The sequence below is a fragment of the Tachysurus vachellii genome, chromosome 14 (assembly GCF_030014155.1).
Source record: "Tachysurus vachellii isolate PV-2020 chromosome 14, HZAU_Pvac_v1, whole genome shotgun sequence".
NCBI lineage: Eukaryota > Metazoa > Chordata > Actinopteri > Siluriformes > Bagridae > Tachysurus > Tachysurus vachellii.
Window position 1 is genome coordinate 17,695,972 of NC_083473.1, and position 20,030 is coordinate 17,716,001.

The 20,030-nt window shown below is 38.9% G+C and overlaps 1 long non-coding RNA gene across 1 annotated transcript in view; it reads right to left on the reverse strand.

Moving 5' to 3' along the window:
• Nucleotides 1-5,302: 5,302 nt before the first annotated feature.
• LOC132856760 (uncharacterized) overlaps nucleotides 5,303-20,030 on the reverse strand; it is a 53,027-nt gene continuing 38,299 nt past the window's right edge. The window contains exons 2-3 of the long non-coding RNA XR_009649453.1: nucleotides 14,222-14,300; nucleotides 5,303-5,358 (exon numbers count right to left, since the gene is read on the reverse strand). This is a non-coding gene — a long non-coding RNA (uncharacterized LOC132856760). The remainder of the gene's footprint in view (nucleotides 5,359-14,221; nucleotides 14,301-20,030) is intronic.

A 20,030-nucleotide genomic window follows, 5' to 3' on the forward strand; every position in this document is an offset into this window, starting at 1 on the left:
TAATTCATAATCTTCAGCAATTAAAAAAAAAAGTGAATCATGAAATCCATCTACCCATTCGTTTTCTCTACCACATATCCTACGCAGGGTCACAGAGAACCTGGAGTCTATCCCAAGGGACTTAGGGCACAAGGCACATCCATCACAGGGCACAATCTCTCTCACACACAGAGGCAGGAATCGAAGCTCCAACCCTGGAGGTGTGAGGCAAACGTGCTAACCACTAAGCCACCGTGCCCCAATAAATCAATCAATGTATTATTAAATATTTAGGGACGCATTTCAAATGTGCACTTCTAGCACACAACCTATTACACTTCATACTAGTGGTATATATGACAATATTTGTCTAGCCTTAAAGTGTATCTGATCTTTTTCACTAATATACTGTACCATTAAGATCCGAGAGTGACCAGATAATAGGTTCCAGATGTAGGCTACCTCGGTTGATTGCTATTTGGGCTTATTTTGTTTCTTCAGTGCCGGTAATAGTGATTAATATGCTGATGCCGTTACAGTTAACACTCCAAAATGGTTTCATTTCCAATAAGACAGCTGAGAAGATCATTGGGGTCTCTCTTCCCTCTATCATGGACACTTGCACCACATGCTGCATCCACAAAGCCAACAGCATTGTGGATGACCCCACACACTCCTCACACACACTGTTCACCCTCCTGCATTCGGGCCCTCACGACCAGACTGTGTAACAGTTTCTTCCCACAAGCCATCAGACTCCTCAATAACTGAACTGAACTGTACTGAGCACAACATACACACACATCATCTGTATGTACTGCACAGACCCACACAAAACACACACACTGACACATCAAACTGTTTACATGCTGCTTATACCCACCAAACTGTTTACATGCTGTTTTGCACACTTTTTTTGCACAAACTCTAAAATGTTTCAGCCATTTTGCACACATTGTACAATATCTCAGTCATTTTGCACATACTATACAATATTTCAGTCATTTGCTGTTTTTGCACAATTCTATAAATTATCTCAAGGACCTGCTGCTAAGAAACTGTGTTCATTCTAATGTTACTGCACGAAATATTGTTTGTGTTGATTGTTTGAACATTCAGTATTCACACACGGTATTTACACTGGTCGGTCGGCGCTGTTTCTGTTTTTCTGTCTATTGTCTTTTGTGAATTGTATTTTTTTGTACTTTTTGTATTGTCTTGTAACTTTTTGTCTGCACTGTCTTTTGTCCTGCACTGTCTCTTGTCCTGCACTGTCTTGTCTGTCTTATTTGTCTTGTCCTGCACTGTTTGCACCAGGTTTCACAGTTGCACTTTATGTGCCTCGGACTACTTACAAGTCCTTAGCTCTGTCTTTGTTTTATGTAGCACCCTGATCCTGGAGAAACGTTGTCTCATTTCGCTGTGTACTGTAACAGCTATATATGGTTGACATGACAATAAAAGCTTCTTGATTTGACTTGAGTTGATTTGAAGATCATAGCACAAAATGTTTTATTACAGCAAATGATAAGCCACGAAAGATATAAAAGAAGTTACATATAAAAGAATGACGTGTCATACATTTTATTTGTCTACAGTTAAGTTTGTAGTTGTTGTGATATGGCCACGGAACATCCGAGTTCCTGTTACTACTTACTTATAGCTGCTATACACTGTTTTTCTCTCGCCGACTTCTCTTTTGTTTCTTTCTCTTGGAGTTAATAAGACGACAAACGCAGCATGTTATGGACTTGTCCTTGGACAAAAACGTATTGCTGTCCTTGCACTCAGATATTTGAAATCTCACAGAAATGTTTTGGCACACGTCTGGTTTATGTAGAACATCCTTCATACTGTCCCTGTGCAAGTTATTGAAACATATTATAATGTTATAAACAAGGGCTCTAATATAAACTATACATATAGACAGACCTGCTGTTAGAGAAAATGATTCAAGACCAAATAGAGTTAATCTGAGAATTCAACACTGATGTTTTACAAAGTGGAATAAAACTTTAAAAGCAGATTTAACTGGCAGTGTATAGACTAACAAAGTCAACACAAGGTTATACTGACTGCATAATTACAATCTAGTCGAGTTTCACACTAGAAATGTACTTCAAGTGTTTTAATGTCATTTATTTTCTGAGGGGATTTTTCATTCATTCATCTTCTACCGCTTATCCGAACTACCTCGGGTCACGGGGAGCCTGTGCCTATCTCAGGCGTCATCGGGCATCAAGGCAGGATACACCCTGGACGGAGTGCCAACCCATCACAGGGCACACACACACACACACACACTCATTCACTCACGCAATCACACACTAAGGACAATTTTTCCAGAGATGCCAATCAATGAGGGGATTTTTTTTATTTTTTATTTTTTTTATGCTGGAGTTTATAAAGTTACCTCAAACCTCAAATTAAGTTCAGGAAACAACAAATGACATTTGGTGTTAACTGAAAATATCTCAAACGTAGTGAAATTCATCTATTATTTCTTTTTATACTACAATAAACCAAGCTGTAGATGTTCTTATTCTATTGACAGCTTAAATGCTTAAAATGAAAACACTCACTCACTCACTCACTCACTCACTCACTCACTCACTCACTCACTCACTCACTCACTCACTCACTCACTTTCTACCGCTTACCCAAACTACCTCGGGTCACGGGGAGCCTGTGCCCATCTCAGGCGTCATCGGGCATCAAGGCAGGATACACCCTGGACAGAGTGCCAACCCATCGCAGGGCACACACACACACACACTCTCATTCACTCACGCAATCACACACTACCGACAATTTTCCAGAGATGCCAATCAACCTACCATGCATGTCTTTGGACCGGGGGAGGAAACTGGAGCACCCGGAGAAAACCCCCGAGGCACGGGGAGAACATGCAAACTCCACACACACAAGGCGAAAGGTGGGAATCAAACCCCGACCCTGGCGGTGTGAGGCGAACGTGCTAACCACTAAGCCACCGTGCCCCCCCTAAAAGGAGAACAAATATCTAGAAATAATGGTTTAATATTTTTATATATATTGTTTATTGTGATCATATAATAGGACACACTACATAGATTTGACTATAGTCTAGATGTGTTCATTTGCTAAGATGTTTTTCATTGCACAGACATCTAATCTCTGAATATAAAACCCATTACAGATATGTTACAGATACAACAATTATCCATAACAATAAAACCACTGACGGATGAATGAATAATTTTTATTATCTTTGTACTTACACATCAAAGGGGTGGGATATATTAGGGAGTAAGTGGTTAGTGAGTCAGTTCTCAAAAGTTCATGTGTTGGAAGCAGGGAAAAATGTTCAAGTGTAAGGATCTGAGCAGGTGAGTTCCTGGGAAAAGATGGCACCAGGATGTAACTGGCAGAGGCAGTGTGATGTTCTGCTGGGAAAACATAGGCCCTGGTAGTCATATGGATGTTACTTTGAAACGTAGCCCTTACTCAAACATTCACAGCAACAGTATTCTGATATGGCGGTGTCGTCTTTATCGTCAGGATAAGGCTCCCTGACACTTTACGACATGGTTTAACATGGAAAAGTTTTTAATTGGGGGCACGGTGGCTTAGTGGTAGAAGTTATACTGTATGGTGCTGCTGTGATATTATCAGACAGGAATTATTATAGTTATATTAATGTTATATATATATTTTATTTTCCCTAAAAAAACACACTGTAACAGGCTCCAAAGTGTTTTTTTTTTATTATTTTTTATTATTTTGTCTAGTTTTAGGGAGGGGCACGGTGGCTTATTGGTTAGCACGTTCGCCTCACACCTCCAGGGTTGGAGGTTCGATTCCCGCCTCCTCCTTGTGTGTGGAGTTTGCACGTTCTCCTCGTGCCTCGGGGGTTTCCTCCGGGTACTCCGGTTTCCTCCCCCGGTCCAAAGACATGCATGGTAGGTTGATTGGCATCTCTGGAAAATTGTCCGTAGTGTGTGATTGCATGAGTGAATGAGAGTGTGTGTGTGCCCTGCGATGGGTTGGCACTCCGTCCAGGGTGTATCCTGCCTTGATGCCCAATGACGCCTGAGATAGGCACAAGCTCCCGGTGACCCGAGGTAGTTCAGATAAGCGGTAGAAGATGAGTGAGTGAGAGTGAGTTTTTAATTGTTTACAATCCAGTCTAAGGTTGAGCTGCACAGAGTTATAGCTCGGGATTCTTTGACTCCTCCACAACATTCCCCACATCTCGGTCCACTCGAGCATCCGTGGGACGTGCTGGGCAAACAAATCTGATCCGTTGAGGATTCATCTCACATCTTGTATAGCATCTTGTATAGTTGTATAGCAGTTATCTAGAAACTAGGCTACATCAAGGTCCTTGAGTTTATTATTCGGTTCCTGTTTAATACTTCGGTTCAGTACTTTTGGTGGAGAATCAGGTACAATATAAATAGAGTGGAAGACTTCTTAATTATTTGCTTTGTTAATTCTTATTAAGAAACATTAACATCTAAAAGTGCAGACAACTCAGGTTGATCCAAGAGTTCTTCTATTTACAGAATTTAATGTGAAAACCAAAACGTAGTAGCTTACAGAAACAGGACTAAAGGATTTGTTCAGTCTTGGAAAACTTGCTAGTTATAATTTTAAAAGTAAAAAAAAAAAGAACTTGTGTAAAGCATCTGTTGTGAAGATATATCCAGGGGCAGCATTAGCTAATGCCTGACAGAAATTAGTTAAAAAATGAACTACGGCAAGTTATAACAATTTACTTATGGACTCTACTGTACATAGGTATTATTACATTTTGGATGATTATTCACTTTTACTGACCAATTTTAAGTGAGTTATAAGCAGTTTGTTCCAAAACCCCTGAAAGCAAACCGTGGACTGTGCAGAAGGAGGATTAAATTTTCAGTTACATGAAAATGGAAACACCTCAAAGGCAAATAAGCCCACAACACCACTCAGAGAACAGCGACGTGCAGTAAAATGATACACTGCTGAGTCATATGGGGTCGATATCACGTGCACATACTGTCTTACTGTCTGTTTGTAAGTGGTGGAGACTTTAGTAAAACTTGAGTGAAAATTCAAAGCCTCAACAAGTGGAAAAAATAAAGAGTCTAGAAATACAAGTAAATAATTATACCGCAACACGTTTGGGCTCGAAAAACTCAGGAGAGATCAACTTGAAAGATACTGAGGAGTAGGTGGGGAGCTGTAGACAGATCTTAAAGTTTTCCTCCTGAACACAAGTGAGAATGCATTCCCAAGCTGCATCCCACTCTACAATACATCACTCTCTCCATCCCCATTTGAATTCTTCAGACTTCTGCTGTTGTCTTTCATCAAAGAAGACACTCATGCCCTGCTTCACTGATGTTTGGCCTGAGAAAGAGAAAGAACGGTAATGTTTTAGATAGAGATTTCGTAGTGAGCTTATAAACGATCCTAACGAGCCTAATGAAGCTAAATGGTGTAATAAATAATCAGGATTGAAAGGAAATTGCATTCTTCTTGGTTGCACAATTCTGCAATATGACAAATAAAGCATTTGGAGTTCTGTGAGGTTTGCATCTTTTTGGAACTCTAAGCAAACCAAAATGATAAAACATCAGACCTCACAATGTTCAATAAAATCCCCCAGCAGAGTCAGTTGGAAGCCAGCAGTGTGATGGAAGGTGCTGTGGCTGAGATTCTTTTCTAGAGATTGCACACAGTATTTACGCACAGCTCTGAGAGATAGCCCTGGTCTGTTTTGCTAGCCTCTAGCTTTGGGGATAAGTGGCTAATATTCACACCACCAGGGAGCAAGACCCTTATGAATGGATATTGAAACAGGGGGTCAGAGAGAACACATTTCACTTTTTGATTGAAGGCAAAACAGTTGAATCATGAATGCAGCCTGCTCTGAATACTAAACAGCTGGAGGTTATGAACAGTGGAAATGCAGAGATTGAGCCTCTGCACTGACACACGCTTTGTTTTGGCAGACTGATGCCAGTGGGAAATGGAGAGGCTGCTAAATGAATTTGCTGCACTTATGAAATGCATATTTGCCTCTCAGTGACTTATTCTCAGCAATTTATGAACTGATATATCCAAAGAAAACAATTATGGAACACAGGACTGTCACCAATTTAAATATTGGCAAAATGATCTCAAATATAATTCAGTAATACTATGGAACATTTGTACATTTATTCGTTCATTAAACTTCGGTAACTGCTTTAGGCTCGGGATTGTTTACGAAACCGGATCTCAGGATCGGTGGAATGTGTGGCACATTACATCCTGACTGGTCCACAGTCCAGCACAGGGCATCATGCACACAATCTTTCACTCATGGGGGGCAATTTAGCATAGACATTCCCACTTACCGTGTTTCATACATACTTACCGGGAATCATACATTGGTATAATACACATCACACCCATATGTGATTGTCTAGAATATCTAGAATATCTTTATATTTTGAAGATTCCCCATCATCAGAACTAAGGTTTCTAGTCCGAACCCTGTTCCAACATGACAATGCCCCTGTGCACAAAGCACAGAGCTCCATGAAGACATGGTGTGGTAAGGCTGGAGTGAAGAAATCAAGTGTCCTGCACAGAGCCCTTACTCCGCCTCAACCCCACTGAACACCTTTAGGATGAACTGGAACACTGACTGCACCCCAGATAACCTAATCCTCCAACATCTGGTGGAAAGCCTTCCCAGAAGAGCAAAGTGGAGGTCATGATAACACTCAAGGAGGTACTAGCACTATATTAATCCCCATGATTTAATATAGATAAGTGGGCATGATGTTCAGTTGTCATATAATCCATAAACTGTTTCTTGCAGTACTGTGGATACATTTAAAGATTACACAGTGAATTAATCTTCCCCTGATTGAACACACTTTCCAGATTTCTGAGAGCAACCCAGGGAAAAGAGCTTGAGAGTTTGTGAAGACCTTTTAGACTAAGGTTGAAGTTAGTAATCATAGGTTCTCTGCATCTGAGAAGTGGTGGGGGAAAATTCTCTTCAGGCCCTGCGAGGGGAGCTGTTGCCTCTCTGTTTGCAATGCACAGGTGGTGGGGGGAAATACAGGGAGATGGCATAGAAGCGAGCTGCTTGGCAACTGCTGCCTGTTTTCCTGGTGTTTGGGCAGACTAAGGCACCTTAGCTCATTTCCAATCAGCCAGTTTGAAGTTAAAGCTTTTAGCTTCTGAAGATGGCAGTGTTGGCCCTGCTTCTCTGTCCCAGCCTCCTCTGGATAGTTACTGCCAGCCTCTCTCCACTGCCCAAAGCAATAACAGTGATAATAGCATTTACTTCAGACAGATGTCCTGTTTTTCTGGGTTTATTATCATAAGCAAAAGAACATGCAGCAGCATATTCAATCAACCATACCAACACGTCCACCGGTGTAAAAATACAGGCAATATTAAAGAGAAAATTCAACATGAACTACGGATTTTTCAAGACATTTAAAATGACAAATCTCTACATTTTTCTATTCTGGGTTTTAAATAGAATTAAGGCATAGTAGAAACCTTGAAAATCAATGCGTTTGGAATCGTATCCAAATCTTGAAGCCTAAAGAAGCCGTGGCTCCGTTCAGATTTGTTATTAACATCCATCTCAGGTGATCAGATCGCAAGGGCACAGCCGAGACAGTCTGGTCACTCACATCTGCTATTTTCGTGTCTTGAATGCTTCACTACTGACTACGTGTGATCGCAATTTGTCAGTAACAGGGTCGCCGAAAGCAACTCAGCGTCACTTCAAAGGCAAAATGTTAACCACTACCAAAACTCAAAGAAAGCGTTTATAATTAACCATCAAACAGCATTTTGTAATTAATCTGTAGGGTGCTTAGATTGATTGATAAAAGCTTAACTGGTACCGTCATCTCTCTGCGTGGCATTTTGGGCAGATTTTACTTAGCTAATCATGTGCTTTCAACACATTAACCCCAGAGAGGAAAGTACAAAGTCAAATAAACCATGAGGTGAAAGCAGTATACACACACACACACACACACACACACACACACACACACACACTCTCTCTCTCTCTCTCTCACAGGGTTTTTTGTATTGTAGCTATACTTTTGTGTTTCTATAACAGACAATGTATTTTTGGTGTACTTTTTTAATATCACATTACAATATCAATGCTGAACAATAACAAAATATGAATTAAGATGGCATTCTTTGGCTAAAATTATCCCATTAAATGAATAATCTTTTTTTTTAGTTCTACATTTGTAAAGATCACCTAGATGTAGATCACCTGTTGTTACAAATTATTACAACATCCACTTTCTTGTTGTTGTCATCATTTAGCTCCTCCATGTTCAGGGTCTCTGCAGTAGATCATCCGATTTGATTCTGGCTCGGATTTGATGCCGATTGCCCTTCCTGATACAACCCTCCCATTTTATTAATGCTTGGAGCTGGCTCTGAGAGTTTAGCCCTCACTTATTACAACATATGGTGTTTTGCTATAATTACTAAATAGCTACGTTCATCTAATAAAGAGCTTGTGAACAAAAATTACAAACCACCTTGTGTGGCCAGTGTGTAAAATATAATATTATATATATATATATATACATATATATATAAATATACATATATATGTATATATATATATATCAACAAACAGGATATTGTACAAGAATCCAAAAAAAAAAGTAACAGCTGAACAAGGTTTGTGTGAAGTGATGTCTATATTAAGCAGTGTGTGTATGACAGTGTGTGCGTATTCGCCATGAATAGGATTTTTCAGCTCATTTTAAATTGACTCTGCGAATATAAAATGAAAGTATTTAGATAAATGAAAAGACTAGAAACTATATTTGATTCAAAGTATTCAGCCCCCTTTCTTACAGCTAGTCTAAATTACTTGACATATTTTTTTAAAAACTCATACTCTATATATTACACAAGGTACACTCGTGTTCATTTTCTACTTCTGGAAATCCATTCAAATCCATTTCTGTCTTCTGCTGACATGAAGACCAAGGAACTGGCCATGAAGCTTCAGGATGAAACTATTAGAAGGAAAAAAGATGAGTACGATGATTAAAGCATGGACAAAGCTTTGAACCTCTCTAGGAGCTCGGTGAAATCCATTATAACAAAGTGTGGGGGAAACAGACACTACTGAGATCAGGCCACTTTGACTGACTATTTAGGCAAGACAGGTGATTTTCTGAAAGTGTCTAAGAGTCCAGCTAAGGAGTTACAGAGCTCATTGGCTGAAATTGTAGAACCTGTGCAGACCTCAACATCATCGGCTCTTTACAGCTCCGGCCTCTATAGAAGAGCTTCACACAGTGTTTGGAAAAAGATTTTGTGGTCTGATGAGATTAAAGTGAAGCCATTTGGTCTAAAGCCAAAATATGATGTTTGGTGCAAACTAAATACCAGGTATCTCCAAGCATATTAGTGTCATGCTCTGTACTGTAGTTACTCTTTAGCAAGAGGAACCAGAAGTTTGTTTCCATCACAGGTAACATAAAGGCAGCGGAATTAGTGTATTATTAAGAAGAGATATTGTATTTTGGATGAAATGATTCTGTAGGTTTTAACAGGACAATGAGACAGCACACACTAAAAACTACAGATATGACGTGGAATAGAGAAGGTTTGCATGATGGAATAGCCGAGCTGACCTGAAAATTTGTCTGCTGACATTCTTTATCTAATTTAAGAGAGTTTAGAAATTGAGGAATGGAAGAAAATGGCAAAATTACAACATCCAAAGCTTATAATCAAGACAAATAAAATCTATAATTGCTGCAAAAGTGGTGAATATGTTTTATTATTATTTTTTGAATTCTATATTCTTTGTTTTCTTCTATTTCTGTCACTTCAAATGAAGCATAAAAATCATTCTGATATGTTACATTTGATGCTGCAATATGGCAAAAAAGAGAATTAAATCACTGTCAATAAATACTTTCTGGAGGCACTGCAACTTCCATCATGTGATATTTATTCTCACATATAGAAGACAAGTGGGAAATAAATTGTTGCCAACCTCTACTGTGGCAGAACATGCAGATTTATTTTCCTTGTTCCTGTCTGAGAATGACGCGGCTAAAGCTGAGCCCATGTGAGTACGTACAGAGCTACTGCAAAATGTGCGCTTAGTTTGGTTCTAAACAGAAAACCTGTACTACTGCTGCAGCCTAGTATTGTGTGGCTCGCTTCATGAAAGTTCATACAGTCTGTGTATCAGAACGATAGCTTTACTTTATAAACAACGGCAGTTAAACAACGGTGGTTGTGTTAGAAATAGTACAAATCTCAAATTCATGTTTGCAAGACATTTATATGTTGCTTTCATCACTTCATGGCTATTTAGGATGATGCTTGAATTCCTTCCTACAGTATCTCAGGCTCATAATTAACCGTAACCATAGTGACAACCTCCGAGAAATATTTAGCTTTTGTGATGGACAAATAGAATAAATGCTTCAAAGACTATATGGGTTCCATATGGACCAGTTATTCTCTTACACTGACCCTGTGGTTCTCACTTTTTCAGGAAATGCTTGTTGGGTAATGTTGAAGGAAATGACTATAAAACTCTATAGAGTGTACTAGAGTCAGTGTCCTGTTGTATGGAAAGGATACGGTTAAAACACACATCTCTCTATCTATCTATCCATCCATTCATCCATCCATCCAACCATACACCCTATAGCCCTAGTTTTCCCTAGCAACCAGGTGAAGGAGGAATGGTGAGGTCTCAGGGTGGAGGGATGACTGAAGAGACTAGAACATGGTTTCTCTGAGATACATGAAGCCTTTCTTCAAACTGCATGCTGTGCTATGCCACAGTGCAGCTGAACACATTAAGAGCACTGTTCCACAAATATGAGCTCACAGACTGTTCTTCTGATTGACAGGGGAAAGATTAATGTAATTGCCGTTTTGCTCTCCTGGACTCCTGACCCCAGATGGCTGTGGTACAGACTGTCAGGGTTCCCACTCTTTTTCAGAGATCATTTTCCAGGACTTTTCCAGGACATTTCAAATTTAGCAAAAAAGACAAGGATCACAGATTCACGGCCTAAAGTAATATTTTCTTCTCTCCAGAAGTCTTAAAAACAACGTACACTTTATGGCTATTACTTAACTATACTTTTAAAGTAATTTTGTCATGTGAATGAAATTTCAACATTTATAAAATAAAAAGACTGCACATATTAATACCCTTTCCTTTCTCAGGCCAATGCCGTCATGCATGCTTTAGTTTGCTGTGCATTCCCCTTGCACATGATATTCAGATTAACAAGGTTAATATAACCTGCTTACCCGTCACCATTTGCTGAAAACATTCGAGCACTTAAACCATTCCTAGCACCTGAAACCGCCAGCGTCATCCGTCACAGCAAGATTAAACAGCATAACAAAAAACCCGTCAAAACTCAGCATCCCTGAACAGAGCGCTTTCTGTTACTAATTGTTTCGACCAGTTGTAAACTGTTCTTTAAATGATCAAGAACATTTAAAAATAGAGATGCTCCGATCAGCATTTTTAGGGTCGATCACCGATCACCAAGATCATGATCTGCCGATTGCCGATCACTGCCGATCACAGAATGGCAGAGGAATGGGAATCTTTTATCTATAATCTAGCAGAGCACCATTTTTAGAAATGAAATTAACTCTAAATTAACTGTATTGAGAAAAAAACTGTAGAAATAGGCTACCAAGTGTTTATTTTAGAAAATGAGAACTTAAAGCTACTGTAGGCCATCTTTCCCAAATAAGGCAGAGTAACTTAAAATTATTCCAAACAAAGAGGGGTCAGGCAGACCAACACACATCAGATCAGCTTAATAGGATGTCGCCTCTTAATACAATGATTACATTTTATAATTGGCAGCAAAATGTAAAACTTGTTACACCAAAACTGGCTACTGCCACAAAGGACAAAACTATGGCAAGTGTTTTTTTCTGTTATTATTATGAACGTCTGATGTAGTTGAGGAACCAACTACATCAGATCCAAAAAATAAAATAATGAAAGCTACTGTAAGCCAATGCCATCCTTTCTAAATAACAAGGCAGAGAAACAACGAGGCCAAGCAGGTAGTTACCAACCAGATGAACTTGGGATGGTATGAGGTTACATAGGCCCAGGCTACATGTAAAATGTAAATAAAATGTTTAATATATTAAAATTAAACAATTGGCCACAAAATGTTTCAGACCAAAACATGCTGGGCCTCGGCCTACTAATACAGAGTACAAAATCCTTCATGTCTCAATCATAAAAGGCATCAGTCACACTCACATCACTACTAGTTTAAATGCATCACTCACAGTCGGCTGGTTGAGGGATGGGGATGTTGTTGGCTTCGACTGGTTTAGTTTCTCATACTCTGCATATTCATTTGTATGGCGTGTTCTAAGATGCCTAATCATGTTATTGGTATTAAAATGCCGTTGCTTGCTTCCACCTCGAGGGATTTCATCACGACATACATTGCAAACGGCTAACTTTACGTCTTTATCGGACACTTTGAAAAACTTCCAGATGGGAGAACTCATGTTGCCACTGGTAAGTGCCGCTCTGCTGTTGTTTACCTGTGCGCGTGCATGCACGTGTGAAAAAGTCGCGCGAGTAATTTACGTCACGTGATCGGCTTTTTTGATCAGCGCTTTTGGGGTTCACCGATCTAGCTATTTTTAGTCAATATCGGCCGATCATGATCGGTGGCCGATCAATCGGAGCATCATTATTTAAAAATAATCATTTTCCAGGACAACAAGATTTTTTCCAGGACAATTTATGTTTTCTTTCATTTTCCATGTGTTTTCCAGGACTGGAACATTGGTCATAAATTTTCCAGGATTTCCAGGTTTTCCAGGACGTGTGGGAACCCTGACTGTGTAACTCTGCTGGTCATCCATTCAAAGCGAATGACTATAAACCCATGTTAATATTCCTACATCATTCGTTATTTTACTCCTTACAGATTCACATAACAAAAATATTGTTAGCTTACCCAGGTGTCTCCATAGTCCCACTAACATGTAACTGATTTAGTCTTGTGGCCTATATAGAGACAATAGGCCTTTCTGGGAGTCGGATCATGAGCACTTAGCTTTCCAGTACAATCCGTCATTCTATGGATTTAAACAGGCACCAAGGAAAAAAAAGGCAATTCAGGCATTATGGATGTGAAATTTAAATTTATATTGATTTGCAAAGTGGGTGCTAAAGATTTTAAAATTCTCATCTGACTTCCATTATATTAAACGCATAATAAACATATTATGATAGTTGTCCCAATTCTCCTGGTGCTTTGGTTCTGAGATCGTGGCGTACAACACTGGCAGCACTAGTTTACTTGTTTATATTCTGCTTGTTGTTGTCGTCTTTCTGCTGCTCCATGTTCTGGGTCGCTGTTCCGCCTATCTGATTTGGCACAGGTTTTGTACCGGATTCTCTTCCTAACACAGCCCTTCAATTTTATCCAGGCTTGAGATGGGCACTGAGAGTTTTATTGTGCTTTGTTTTCTCTTTATTTACTTTGCTACATGTTTGATTTGATTCAGCCTTTGTCTCCGCCTCTGTCCTGTCACTGGATTTTGCCCGAATATCTCTGATTATTCACACCTGTGCTGTGTCCACGTTATTAAACCCTTGTATGTTGTGTCTTCAATGCGAAGTGTCCTATCCTCGCGATCGTGCTCTACCAAGTCTCATTTCCTGTTTCCCTTGTAGCCATAGCCGTAGCTTGTTTGATGTTTTGCTCTCATGTTTTTGACCTCAGTTTCCGTTCCCTGATTTCCGTGTTCTCGTCCCTGCATGTTAACATCCGTTGCTGATCGCTCAATCTCTAGCTGTTTATTGGATTTTGACTTTGCCTTGTGTTTTGGATTGTTTACTCCCAGCTTTAATAAAACCCGCTGCACCTACAGTTGCATCTGCCTCAGTGTTTCAGCTGCGCCACACGAAAACATAGATAATTGAACATAAATAACTAATATTAAGCTAATAATATTTTATTAGCATATTGGACTCAGTGCTGTCACTCTTCATGATCTTTACAGAACACTAAATATTATACGTTATATAGTGTGTATACAGGTTATGCAGAAATCGCAGTATGTCTGAAGTTTTATTATTTATTGCTTTGATATATACCTTATACAGAGTACATAGAAATGATCACGTTAACTACCAATCGTTAATGATGTGAACTTGTATGTGATGTGTAATATTTACCACAGTGTAGATATGGCATGGAATTAGGAATAAGCCAAAAATCCTCTCCAACCCGACTCCATCCTGCCGTATTGAAGACCTTTAGGAGAAAAATATCCCTCTTTTAAGGCAACATCCAGATTTATGTAGAAGAACTCACCAAAACAGTTTAAATATAGACCAAAGTAGAACAAAGTTTCCTATTGTAATGTTTGCATCTGCATGGAATTACCCGTATTTAATTTGTCTTAGTTTGTGATACGGCACCAGTGCAGGTCCCTAAAATTTATTTTGCAGCACGTGAGCTATATTTTTCATGTCAGTCCCCAGACTAGGCTCTCTTTTTTAGTGTGTTGTTATGCAGTGTTTGGTGGAAAGCTGCGACAAAAATCTCACATTAGTGTGTCGCTTTCTGCCACAAAAATGACAGGCGGGAGGGAATCATAGACATGTGAGGCCAACTCTAATGTGTCAACGCTTACAGCTTGGTGAAACATTCACATATCTCTCTCTCTCTCTCTCTTTCTCTCTCTCTCCCCTGTTAAGAGTGCTGAGTCACCCTGCAGATAATAACGTCCGTTCCTTACTCTGAATATTTCAGGCTTGCTCTTTGCTTGAGAGAAAATTTTTGGATCACGATTTGAAGCACTCCAGCCATTGTAAATTCTTATACATAACACAACTGTATCTATATACAATACGATCTTAAACTTCTCGGTGGGACAAAAACAACCTACTGTATATATACGCAAACGCACTGATTAGATATGTCTTATCGCAAGACACATTAGTCAACATTATATCTGTAAACCATCGATTACTTTAGTTAATATGGAATTTATTCTGTTCGTTAATGCATACATGATTAGTGTTCAATACGGCGAACAGATTGGTAACTCTTTCACTAGTCCAACACTGTAATGAGGACAAGTTGAACATTACAATGTGGTTATATGTTATGTGGTTATATGGTTGTATGAACTGCTGACTCCACAGCAGCGATTCAGAAAAAAAAACTATTGAGATTGAGTTCAAACCTCAAACACAGCCATCCATTCCAAGAGATATTTAGTGGTGCTTTGCTATGCAAGCATTAAGGGAGTTTCTTCTTCTTCCTCTTCTTCTTCTTCTTCTTCTTCTTCTTCTATTTTCTATTATGGCATGCAACTAGTCCATCAGTTTTTACCCAACTGTCAAAAACATAGAAGCAGGAAGTAGACCTGGCATATAGGGTTTTTACTAGAAAAGTCTGGAAATTCAACAGTTTTATTTGAAGAGAGCTTTTAACAATGGGCATATAAAATATATAAAAATTCATTATAAAAGTAATAACGTTTAAAATTTTGATTTATATTTAAGCCTTATGGACAAAGGCGACAGTGTAACTTTGAATGAATTGTGTATTATACAGTCAAAACATAGTGCCATTCCACCCAATAGACAATAGTATGAAACTCTGGACCTACCCCTAAATCCCATACCGTCAGTGTTACACAACACCATGAACAAACAAGTGTGTAGAAACTACTGCAGCCATATATCATACATCAGAACGATCTAATCAGCAGAACTGCATTATGGGGGATGACAATACTCAACCACAAAACTCCTGGTACATCGACAAAGCACAGGTCAAAATGCTTGAAGCCCCAGAATAGTGGAATCACAAAACTATTAAAACAGAAACATGCGACATATTAAAATGCTCAGTGGAGGATAGTGTTATTGGTCATTTTACTGATGTCATGTGCACAATAACCACCAAAATGGGGATGTGGTAGCCTAGTGCTTAAGGTGTTGGGCTACCGATCGGAAGGTTGTGAGTTCGAATCTAGAGGGGCAGTGGTGGCTCAACTGGTTAAGGCTCTGGGTTGTGGATCGGGGTTCAAGCCCCAGCACAGCAGAGCAAGGCCCTCAACCCTCCCTGCTCCAGGGGCGCTGTATCATAGCTGCCCCTGCACTCTGACCCCAACCTCCTCAGTTGGGATATGTGAAGAAATGAATTCCACTGTGCTGTAATGTATGTATGTGGCGATAATAAAGGCTTTCATGCCCCTCGTTCTTCTTCTTCTTCTTCAAATCACACACTATGGACAATTTAGAGGAAACCCGTAAGGCAGAGGAAGAACATACACACTCCACATACACACAGACAGACAGACAGACAGACACACACACACACACACGCACAGAGGTGGGAATCAAACCCTCTACTGTAGAGGTGAGAGGCAAACCTCCCCCCACAGTAAACTCTATTTACATGATTCCAACCAGCATTAATGTTTTTTTACACATTTTTAATCGGCAACTAAGGATATATTCATAAATACTTCTTTTTAAATGACTTTTCAGACTCATTGTTGTATTAAAGTGGTGTTAAACTACTGTAGCTGCAAATGGCCTCAGTGCGTTTGGTGTTCATGATACAATACAAGTGGACTCAAAAAGGGACTTGACTCTCTTTCTGGACCTTTAGCATTGATGAGATCTCACTCCACTTGTTGTTCACACCATGACTCTTATTATAGTGTAATAGCAACAATTCAAACTAGTTACTTTACATGATTGCAAAAATGCATGATTTGACTAAAAATGTTTTGAGGAGCTACTGACTGTAGTACAGGCTGATGTAAGTGGTTGCGATAGACAAAATGCATTCACACAACACATATTACACATATGCCTACAATGACACAACACCATTATTACCGCTAAGCTCTATAGCATCTGTCATGTTTGTACATGCTGCACAACTAGAGCTGTGTATGTACTGAAACTCTCAAATTCGTTATCTATAAAGCAAAACATGAAGCAATATTTTCACAATGCAATAATGAAGTGGATCAGAAACAGAATTACAAACGACCCATAATCAGGTGACCTCTGAAGGTGACTTGTATGTCGCTTTAGATGGAACCGAGCTCATTGGTTGTGTTCACATAAACACAAAACAAAAAATGCTGAGTCATGAATCTGAGAGCACTGAAATGGCTCAGGTAAAAACGTGATGAAATCATTACATGACTTTTTATGTAAAAACTTTATTATTTATGCTTATTTATTCATTATACGTATACTTATTTATATATATATATTATTAATTATATTATGTGATTCAAAACATGGTTAGGAAACAATCCAATCCAACCCATTTTACAAACTATGTGCAATAATTCTTTTTTTTTTAACCAGAGAGAAATTCTTGAATCTTAGATCCTGTAGCTTAACCTTCCTAGTCTGGTGAAGAGAGAAAAAAAAACAAGCCATGACTATTTTTGGGCAGTAGCCTACTTTGAGGTTCATTGTTTCCATCGACCGAATTAAGCCACAGATGCTCAGTGTTCCACAGGGGAATCTAAATATGAAGCAGTTACTTGCAGTACATGAAATGCATTTTACTTTTTTACTAAAATAAAATAAAATAAAATATAATAAAATAAAATAAAAGCTCTTTACAACCAGAGGCCAAAGTACAGTCATTGCAGCAAAATATGTGTTTGTCAACATCATCAGGCTCCATGAATCTAGGCCAGGGAGGCTGAATAATACAGTGGAAAAAGTCATTAATAAGATACCAGTGAAGCATGTACTGTATGGTGCTCAGATACTAGTCCATTCCATGGCCCTAAATTCCATTTGAGTGAATTTCCTTCCTGTAACGACTCGTTTATAGCGTCCTTTATTGTGCGATATGTGGGATATATTCACTCTATATGCCTATTGTATGCTTGCAACTGTAGACTTATTATACAGCAAGCTAAAGCAAAGTGTGCAGTGGGGTTTGTCCGAATCACAGCAAAACCTCAGGGTCTGGCTGATGTAAACTCCATAATAAATATATTAAAATAAACAAACTGCTAAGTAGATGTTAATGGAACATTGAGAGAAGATAAAATTAAATGATACAGTGTCATATTGTAATGTAGTGTTATAATTGTACAAGTAATTTCCTCCCAAATCATGTATGGTGTCAAACTACACTGGATGACATTCTCTAAGTCTGACTATTCCCTCTGTACAAGCCTGCACTGCGATAAAAGACATCTTAGCTAGGACATTGTCTTAAATAGTCTAAATAAGTCTTTCCTATTATAAGATTGCCTTTTACAAGCTTAAAATGGCAGATAGTTTTTCAAATTTTAAGCATTTATTTGTAGACAGAATCCATTAAGTTTACAAATTTTGTATCTCATAAAAGGAATTACTACAGAATTTACTGACTTTCAAATACATTTACTTGGTAAGATGTACGGTGGCCGAGAAGTGCAAAACAAATTAACAAATCTGAAAACACATTAACAAATCCGAAAACACATTAACAAATCCGAAAACACATTAACAAATCCGAAAACACAAGGACAATTCAGACAACCCGGAAATGGTAGGTATCGTTTTTGAATGGAAACTTACCGATCATTGGACAAGACACCTGTCACTCAAGATATACAGGTATGGAATCTTATGTGTAATGTGTAAAGTTCTCCGTTTAAATATAAGAAAATAACAGAATTAATCCACAGTAATCCATTCCATCCATCCATTCAAACTTTTCCCTGCAGCAGACTGTTGAACTTCATGTATACCTTGAGTGACAGGTGTCTTGTCCAATCACAAACTATACCTACCGTTTCCGGGTTGTCTGAATTGTGGTGTAGGGCACCTTCTTCTGATGCTCAAGCGCCCATTGTAGGTGCTTTGTAGGAGATCATTGTACTGTAGGAGATAATCAGTGATCATTAAACTGAGTTTATTGGGTATGACAGTGTTAATGCAAAGCTAAAGTCAGTGAATTGCATCCCTGTGTCATGAAGGTCAGCATCATTACATGCCTTCACTCTGCTGTAGATAGTGTGAGTGGATGGGCAATAAAAGTATAGTGTCACCATTTATAGTGTCCTGTCTTCTGCCTTGGTGAACACAACACTAGACGTGTTTGAGCTCTGATGGTAGGGAGAGTCTGCAGGTTGGTTTTATATGCTGTGAAGATCTGGATACCCTTCCATATACATCTGGGGTTGGAGTTGTTGTTAAGTGCTCATCAATGCACAGTTTGTCAGCTTGGCCTTGGCTCTACCACAGTCCTCTGCATCACCTGATCTAAAAGTAGTGTTTCCATGGTTTGTGATTAGGATACGTTTTCACATGTTTCAGGGTTGTGACATTGTCTATACAATTGTTAATATGATCCAGGACAGAATGCACATAAGTGTTCACATCCTTGTGGGAATCCAAGGTGAACACACTCCAGTCAGTATCTTCAAACTGCCATAATTTCACTGTTCTCACTGATGGTTTCACACATTTGATGAGTGGCAGGTCCTCTGGTACCACAAACAAAGAGAGGTGATCAGACCAAGACATATAGGGGGTTGTGGGATGGCCTTGTATGCTTTAGCAATGGTCATCTGCTGTATTGTGCTGTCTGTTTAGAGCAGGAGAAAAGGAGGATAGTGGTGGATCTTCGGAAGTAGTGATTGAAATCTCCAAAAACAATACAAGCTCCATCCAGATGTGTAGCCTGTTGCTTGCTCATTCTTCCTTAGCTAGTTTGACATTAGCATCTGGAGGAATGTAAGCTACAGTCGAAACAATGATTGAAATTTATTTTCCGCAGAATTCTCTGGGTAAATAAAAGAATATACGGTGTATTGTGTCACCAATTAGCCATAAGAATTCTCCTTGATATTTTCATAAATCTTTCCATAAAGTAAAAGTAGGTTATCCTTTCCTTCTATACTATTAGCCTGTTTGATTTAATGCAAAATGTGGATGATAAAAGATATACAAATATAATAAATGCAACATTGTTCCCTCTAATATTATATTTACC